The sequence below is a fragment of the Sardina pilchardus genome, chromosome 21 (assembly GCF_963854185.1).
Source record: "Sardina pilchardus chromosome 21, fSarPil1.1, whole genome shotgun sequence".
NCBI classification, from domain to species: Eukaryota; Metazoa; Chordata; class Actinopteri; order Clupeiformes; family Clupeidae; genus Sardina; species Sardina pilchardus.
In genome coordinates this window covers 2171657-2181086 of record NC_085014.1, presented here as the reverse complement: position 1 = coordinate 2181086, position 9430 = coordinate 2171657, and the positions used below count along the sequence as shown (strand labels likewise).

Below are 9430 nucleotides of genomic sequence, written 5' to 3'. Positions count from 1 at the left end.
ACAGAGGTCATTCAATGTGCTTTACATAAACAAAAACCAAACAGTAATTATAGCAGATAAAAGCATAGATGGGCAAAGAGTGATAGTAATAATAATAATAATAATAATAATAATAAAAAGATCATAATAGAAAATAAAAACAAAGCATAAATCAAGATCAAATCAACAGTGGCGATTCTAGAGATTTGTAACAAGGGTGGCCCTAGTGGGGCATTGGTTAATTCAAGGGTGGCATGTAGATAAACAGAAACAGGCTCAAGTTGTTAAATTAGCACACATGCATGAGTAAAACCATGCACCAAACACCACACTCATGAATTGAAGGACAAAGAGTATACTCTCACGCTTTGAGCTTGACAGTCACACTATTTGACCCATTCTCACACCACAGTCATACTTGACATTTCTCACGCTACAAAGTGGAAGTGAGAAATGTTTTTTTTTGCCAGTGGTTTACATGTGGCATTTTAGTTTGGATGGTTTTATGCTATCATGTGCACCCCACACACAGGGGTTTATGTCTTATTTTGTCCTCAATTTAAGTGAATCCATTTTCTACTTCAAGCATTGAGGGTTGCAGCCAACTTGTTTAACATGATACCTTAAAATGATGCATACTTTTATAAAATTAGTTCCCATGCCATGGCAATGACTGACAACCCTAACCCTAACCCTGGCATTTTAAATTGGCGATTTTTAATTTCTTTTTAGCCACAAGCTCTGTGACCCATCACTCAGATCAGTACCACGACCCACTTTTGGGTTCCAACCCACCAGTTAAGAAACACTGGCCTAAGCTATGTTAACTTTCCACAATGTCAATATTACATTAGGGCAATAGACTATTCATGATACAACATATACTCAGTGTTGACGTGATTCCACAGTCGCAATACTGGGTTTTGTGTGAGTGTGATAAGATACTGTAAATGCCAAAAGGGCACTGGCAGATTCGATAGGTACTATACTGTATATGTTTGCGTGTTAGTGCAAGCAGGCCTATTGTAAGCTCACATGCTAAAAACAATAAGCCATGTAGCCTATAACTGCAAGCATGTTTGCGAGATTGCTTATATTTCTGAACCCTGATATTTCAAACTAGTGCGCTGCAAGTGCATTAAGAATGGGACTGTTAATGGCGAATAGTAGACTAGGATTTTGGGGTGGCACTTGGGGTGGCCAATTGAATCTCAAGGGTGGCCTGTGCCACCCGGAGCCACCCCTCTGGCTACGCCCCTGCAAATCAATAAGGAATAATTAACATAAAAGACTCCTGATGGAATAATTAAGAGACAGTTAGCAGAAAGCATCTGAGAACAATTTGGTCTTAAGTCTAGATTTAAAACAGGCTGCAGTTGGGGCCTTTTTAATGTCATCAGAAAGTTGGTTCCAAAGCTGAGCCGCATAGCAGCTAAAAGCTGCTTCGCCATGTTTAGTTCTAACAGCAGGTTTTACTAAGAGGTTTTTCTCCTGAGACCTCAGAGGACGAGAATGTGTGTACTGCTGAAACATGTCTGATAAGTATTTAGGTCCTGCTCCATTTACTGATTTATAAACAATTAGAAGTGCTTTAAAGTCAACTCTGTGACATACTGGAAGCCAGTGCAGAGATTTAAGAATTGGAGTAGTGTGCTCAGTTCTTTTTGTTTTTGTGAGAACTCTAGCTGCTGCATTTTGAATAATCTGAAGCTGTTTGATGGTCTTTTTAGGAAGGCCTGTGAAAAGCCCATTGCAGTAATCAACCCTGCTAGAGATAAATGCATGAATGAGTTTTTCTAAGTCATGTTTTGACATTAGCCCTCTCAGTTTGGCAACATTTTTGAGGTGATAAAAAGCTGATTTAGTTATCATTTTCATGTGACTGTTGAAATTGAGATCACTGTCGATTAATACACCGAGATTTTTAACAGTGTCCTTTGCTTTCAATCCTTTTGTTTCAAGGAGAGTGGCAACCTTAATTCTTTCCTCCTTTTTACCAAATATAATTGCTTCAGTTTTTTCTTTGTTCAGCTGAAGAAAATGTTGAGCCATCCAAGTGTTGACTTGTTCTATACACTGACATAGAGATTCAAGGGGACCATAGTCTTTTGGTGACAGAGCTAAGTAAATTTGTGTGTCATCTGCATAGCTATGATATGAAATCAAATTATTTTGGATGATTTGTCCAAGTGGGAGCATATAGAGGTTGAATAATAGTGGCCCCAAGATCGACCCCTGGGGAACACCACAGGTCAAGGATGTTGGTGTTGAGGTACAGTTGCCGATGGCAACAAAGAAGCTCCTTTCTTGTAGATATGATTTGAGCCAGTTTAGAACTATGCCTGTAAATCCAACCCAGTGTTCTAATCTGTGTAGTCAAATATTGTGATCAACAGTGTCAAAAGCTGCGCTAAGGTCCAGTAGCACTAGGACTGATGTTTTACCAGAATCTGTGTTGAGACGTATGTCATTGAAAACCTTAATGAGAGCTGTTTCAGTGCTGTGATTTGCCCGAAAACCAGACTGAAAGTAATCAAAATACCCATTTGATGTTAGGAAGGTGGTTAGTTGATTAAAGACTACTTTTTCAATAATTTTGCCAATAAAAGGTAGATTGGATATGGGCCTGTAATTGTTTAAAATGGAGGCATCCAGGTTATTCTTCTTGAGCAGTGGCTTTACAACAGCTGTTTTTAGTGACTTAGGAAAAGTGCCAGACAGCAGTGATGTGTTTACAATGTGAAGGACATCTGAGGCTATAAGGTGAAAAACAGTTTTGAAGAAATTTGTAGGCAGGGTGTCTAAGACACACGTGGAGGAGCTGAGAATCTGTACTGTTTTTTCAAGTGTTTCGTAGTCTATCAAATTGAACTCTGACATCAAGTTAAGTTTCCCTCTATTTGTAGCTGGACGTTCCGGGTGTTGAATGAGTAATTTAGCAGATATATTGAGTCTGATTTTGTCAATTTTACCTTTAAAAAAAGATGAAAACTCATTGCATTTATTAGTTGAGGGAAGTTCGGGCGCTAATTGTGAGGGCGGATTTGTTAACTGTTCGACAGTGGAAAATAAAACACGAGTGTTATTTAAACTCCTACTGATGATGTTAGAAAAGAAAGATTGTCTTGCTTTGCATATTTCAAAGTTATATGTGCGGAGCATGTCTTTATGGATGTCATAGTGGATCTGAAGTTTGTATTTACGCCATTTTCTTTCAGTCTTCCTACACTCTCTTTTTAGGAGTTTAACCGCTGGATTTTGCTTCCATGGTGCTTTCTGTTTGTCCTTAACTTTCTTGGATTTTAAGGGAGCAATGCCATCCATAATGTTTGCCATTTTTGCATTAAAGTGATCCAATAAGTCTTCTACTGAGTCTGACAAAATACTTGATGTCTGTGAGAGTGCTTGCTCAAAAAGAACACTTGTCTTATCATTTATGATTCTCCTTTTTACCAACATAGATCTGTTCTGACTGTGTGGGGACATAGACACATCAAAGAACATGCAGAAATGATCAGATAACGCCAGGTCTTTAACAGCTGTGGAGACATTGAGACCCTTTGTGATAATGAGGTCGAGTGTACAGATGGTACGGGTTGAGAATGCTCCTTTCTTTCCCGCACATCGGGACTCCCGAAGCATCGGGAAAACTGCAACCGCAAGGGGGCAACATAGACCGCCCTAATAATATGAAGGTTCGGCTCATGGAAAAACCCGAGGACACCGCGCTGGTGACAAGCGGAGAAAAGAGACATGACGCTTGGCATGTTAGATTGCAGTTGAGTTTTCGAATGTTTACAGCCTACCTCACAGCTCTCTCACTCGACGTAGCCTATAACTCAGTCAGTCCAGCAGAGATGCCAGAGCAACGTTTTGGTCAATGGAGGGGGAGAGAAATGCTCCGCATATCCGTCTCATTTAATCATTAAAATGAAAGTGATGACTGGCGAAATTAATCAAACGACGTTTCAATAAACCATTGTTGAAATGAATGAAAATGGTTTTAGAAAATCGCCTATAGGCCTATCAGAAGGAAATAGCCTTCAATTCAACCTGAAATAGGCTACTCGAAAGGCAACCTTAGATTAATTCATGAATTCATTACGGTTAGCCTACAAGACCGCATTTCCGTGTAGGCTATTTTAAAATATGTTCATTTTAACCGGCGATGCTGGGTAGCCTACATGTACCCAGCACTTGTTATCACAGATTTTGTCCCCACCACTTTTGACGACTGAAAATAAAATGTATTTAACAGAAATCTCTTTAATACATGCCTATGCTTGTCACTTTACTTATAACCGTAGGCTACATGCATGGAGAAGATCGCGCATTTTGTAACATTGTAACAATGGATGGTCAGATATGCGATAGGGCAGTGAGGGTGATTCATTGTAACCATCGACTAGGAGGCGAATAAAGCATAATGATGTTAACAATCGAGCTGTGGTGCAACTGGTTGGAGCATGTGCAAGGTACGCCAGCGACCGGGGTTCGAAACCCACTCGAAGAACCCCTCTGGAACTCATCAAGAGAAAAGTTGTCGTTTTATTAAAAAATGAAAGATTTTCTGTTTTGCGATTTTTTTTATGTTTGCGATGTCTGCTGAAAAGAAAAGTTAATAGCCTATGTGTATTCGTGGTTCAGCGCACACTCACGCACATTTTTACATTGACGAGTCGGGCTCAGGTGTCTGTCGAGAGAGAAGAGGGAGAGGCAGTCGTCCTCAGTGCCACATATAGGTAGGCTATAATGTAGTGAACTGGTTAGACGAGTGTGGGGTAGGGGGCATGATCGCACAAGACAATTGCTCTTCATGAAATGGATCTCACATACGGCTGTCGATTTTTAAATGTAGCCTAGGCCTACTGCACCACTTGCGAAATCGGACGTGGCACATAGCCTAATTATTAGGCTACTGGATTTAATATAGCAAATCCATGGACTTTGTTCATCCTATATATACAATAAGGATAAAATCCGACAATCCAAAACGATAACGAGATCTCCCAGAAACGAAAAACAAGTTTGTTGAGTAGCCTAGTCCTTCCAGCAATCTCAGCTTTTGCGTTTGATAGATAAATGGCATCCTGTCCTGCTGTATTCCAATGAGAAAAAAAAACATCCAAGGTATAGGGTCACGGTAATGCAGAATGCAAGAATCTCTCTCTCTCTCTCTCTCTTTCTCTCTCTCTCTCTATATATATATATATATAGACCTGGCTTTTTACCAAATGGCGAACCTCGAAAATTATTTAGGATATAGAGCCGTGTCCATTACGCACTACAGTTATTTTTTAGGCTATTGTTTTATTTGAGTGTTTTTGTCTACCATGGCAAACATAGTTGAAACGTTCGCTCTAAACTTATGTATTGTTTTAAGAGAATATGCCAATGATAATGGCACTTTGTAAAAACAACAAAGGATTTGTCCTCTCACCTGCAGCAGGCCCATTCAAAAGCCCATCCACCTCATTTGCATTTGAAAGAGCCAATCACTAAAGTGACACATTTAGTCTGGAAAAAGTAGCAGGCTAGCCTACTGTGAGTTTTTTTGACCCCTCTAATAAATTGCCTATAGGCCTACTACGATATGGAGGAAGGACTGCCTAACTGTTGCCCCTAAGAGTTTTCTCATAAGATAAAATTTAAGTTTAGGATATTTAAGTTTAGGATTTGGTAGACAAGACAACCTCGGAAAAGTTCTTCAGATAAACATTTTTTTATTGAATTAAAGGAAAGAAAATGTATCACCGGTGTTTCGGGGCTTGCGAAGGCATTCGTTGATCTTATCGATGCAGTCCTTGCGGCCACTTCTCCCCATCGTAGGAAACTTTCTGTTTAATGTTGACAACACAAAGGCCTTCACGTTGTGTGGCAGTGCTTGCTTGCCCTTCGATCCATCCCAGTTGGTGGTTTTGCACCTGTCCCTGAGTTATAGTCTATATCATGGGTCTTCAACCGGGGGTCAAGGCGTTCTGCGTGAATTCATTAACCCTTAGATGCATAGGCTACCAATACCTACACTCTTCCATGAGTGGGGTCAAAATGACCCCAATTAGAATGCATGCGTTTTTTGCTTTAAATTCAAATAATGTCTTTCATTTTGGTTAAAGATGATGATTTTTATTATATATTTGTCCAAAAAAATATTATTTCATGTTGGACATATGATGTATCACTTTTTATTAACATTTTATTTCAAAACAGCTTTTAGAAAGGCAAAAAAGGTAAACATCCCAAAATGATCTCAACATAGGTGAATAGGGTAAAATGTTTAACTTAGAGATATCTCCATGAAACTTTACCAGTTGAATACTCACATAAATAGGAGAAAAAAACGTATTGCAAGTTTTCTGTATTTATGTTTACATATGCTAATTAGGTCATGTCTAATTAAATATGCGCTAATTTGCATAATATGTTTTGCTGCGAAGAATCTGACCATTGGAAAAAGCCAGGTTGAAAATTGTTTTTTGTAGTGTTAGTATATCAAATAAAAAACCATTTACAGAGGTGATTATGAATATCTTCTTTTGTTATCCAGTAAATCAGAAAATACTGCCAATTGGCTTAAAAAATGATTTTTCGCCGTATTTTTAGACATAAAAAGTCATACAAATCAGGCCAAGAACGCTATATCAACAAATCCCTCTGTAAATATCGCTTGGTGAATTCTGCTTCACAATGATAGGAAGAGTGGACATCGAAGGATCAAAAAGCGGCGTCGCTATGAACGCTTGGTCGCCACATTATTTGATGATACTTAGATTTATGTTGTTGTGTAAAAATAGCCTTCAGGATGGTGAGACTGCTGACATGAGATGTGATAATCAACAGTAAATGTATACCTTACTGCCACACTTGATAAAAATCAAAAGATCCTAGGGTTAACTTTTGAAATTCCATAGAAAATGCTTGGGGTCATTTTTGACCCCACATATGCGGATCGGTGCACTGTTAAAAATGGCTGTAGGTTTTACAGTACAGTACAATAAAATTCAACAGTATGATACCACTTCATATCATTACAGTACAGTGCTGTAGTTAATATTGCATTTTGGGTAATATTTGTGCTTACTGTAACCGAGTCTGATCAAAATTTCTTTGCTGTAACTTTATTGTAACTTTGTTGCCACCTTGCTGTATTTACACAGCCACAACTGCCACCTCGCTCGCTAAAGTTTTGCCAACCGACGTTACGTCTCTGTTGTGTTGAAGACTGGACTGGCGAAGTTATGAATTTACTTGCAACTCCGAGTTATTGCAGTTTGGTGAGTTTGGTTTTCACATACATCAAGCTTTACCACGTATCGTGCAAGTTTACGTTCTAGTTCATGCAAATCTTTTCTTAAGTAAGAAGATAAGTTTAATGGGTGCTTATGTGTTCTAGATAGCTAGTGCTAGCATGTAACCACAGCTATATAGGCGGGAGCTTACTACATATTAAATAACTACAGGGTGTTCGTTTAACTTAAACGTATCTTGTATTCTTTAAGCATTCATTTTAACGTGTATTCATTTGGTAATAGAAAATGTCGACATCTGTGTGAATGAACGATACGCTCGTCATAGGGAACGACGATTCATCTACTCAGTTAGACTAGCCCCCTCAAAAGTCTGCTTGGCTACACAGATTACCAGTGAGTGTGTGTGTGTGTGTGTGTGTGTACGAATTAAATTTTAGAGGTATAAAAATATCGGTATCTGGTGTTATTTACACTTAGAATACAGTAATTACGTGTTCTAGAATAACGATTGAAAACGACGATACTCTCGTCCCCCATAGGGAATGACGATTCAGGCTAACATTATTTTAGCACGTCAAATCTGTTCATGTTTGACCCTGTAGCTTAGTTGTCAGGCATAATTCGCCGTTTTTATATCATAGTGATGCATGTGATTTTGTTTGAAGTAGCCCAACATTTATTTGCTAGCTGGAAATAATTAAGGAAAGTCTTCAAGAGTTGCTAATAGGGTTTTGTCTTTTTTTTTTACAGTGAGCGGAGCGGACAACTGAACCGAGGAGCACAGGCATACAAGTATGTCCATCCTAAACTACTGTTAACATCCTTCTTCAAAGAGTCGACGGATTCTCTGTTCATTATGGCTGATGTAAGTATTGTTGTTACAAACATCTATAATCTTATCAAGCATTCTTCTTATCACACATCTATTCATTTTGGTTAAGTAAAAGTATTTCATTACAAACTCATATTACTGATGAATTGTACTGCTCTGCTAATTCAGCAATTGCTTGAGTAACATGTTTGGTAATGTTTTATTTGAAGGTGTCTACATAAGATTGACATGAGCCCGTCATAGACATGACATGATATTTATCATCAAAATGAATGGCACTTCATTAATGTTTATGACTGTTGTCAATGGGTGTTTTTTTTTGTAATGTAAAGTTGACACTGTTTGAGGTGCATACATTACAAAAATTGAATGGCACTTAATGACAGTTGCCATAAATGTTCATGATACTTGTTATGTCCTGATGACAGGCTCATATCACACTTATGTTGACACTTTCAAATGGAGTGTTACCAAAGTTTTCACTGAAAAATATTGTGTAATGTACACCACTGAAAGTGTTTTTTGTTTGTTTGTTTGTTTTACATAGATCACTGCAACCCCGGCAGACATCGAGGGGGAAGAGAGTCTTCCAGACACACCCAGAATAATTATGCTTGGTAAGTATATATTTTTTTCTTCTTGATTTGTATGTACAGTTAAATCCATTTAATTCCTTTGAAATATACTATATTGCCAAAAGTATTCGCTCACCTGTCTTGACTCACATATGAACTTCAGTCACATCCCATCCTTAATCCATAGGGTTTATGATAACATTGGTTCACTCTTTGCAGCAATAACAGCTTCAACTGTTTTGGGAAGACTTATCACAAGATTTAAGAGTATGTTTTTTGACCATTCTTTCAGAAGCGCATTTTGGAGGTCACACACTGATGTTGGACGAGGCGACTGGCTCTCAGGATCCGCTCTAATTCATCCCAAAGGTGTTCTATTGAGTTGAGGTCAGGACCCTGTGCAGGCCAGTCAAGTTCATCCAGACCAAACTCTGTTATCCATGCCTTTATGGACCTTGCTTTGTGCACTAGTGCACCGTCATGTTGGAACAGGAAGGGGCCATCCCCGAGCTGGGCTTGGTCCTTTAGTTCCAGTGAAAGGAACTTTGAATGCTTTAGCATTAACCAAGAGATTTTGGACAATTCCAAGCTCCCAACTTTGTGAGTGTGTGTGTGTGTGTGTGTGTGTGTGTGTGTGTGTGTGTGTGTGTGTGTGTGTGTGGCAGCCAGAGCCATAGAGGGATTGTGTTCTCTACCTCTTGTGACAGCAGTGATGTTTTTTTAATTACATGTTAAATGCAATAATATGAGTTGCTGAAGAATTAATAAATATATTTTATGTAAGATTGTGATGT

General features: G+C 38.7%; 1 long non-coding RNA gene across 1 annotated transcript; it reads left to right on the top strand.

Moving 5' to 3' along the window:
* Nucleotides 1–7185: 7185 nt before the first annotated feature.
* Nucleotides 7186–9075, top strand: LOC134068447 (uncharacterized). The gene is made up of 4 exons (XR_009936710.1): nucleotides 7186–7253; nucleotides 7980–8094; nucleotides 8609–8678; nucleotides 8929–9075. It is a non-coding gene; the product is annotated as an uncharacterized LOC134068447 (long non-coding RNA).
* Nucleotides 9076–9430: the final 355 nt, after the last annotated feature.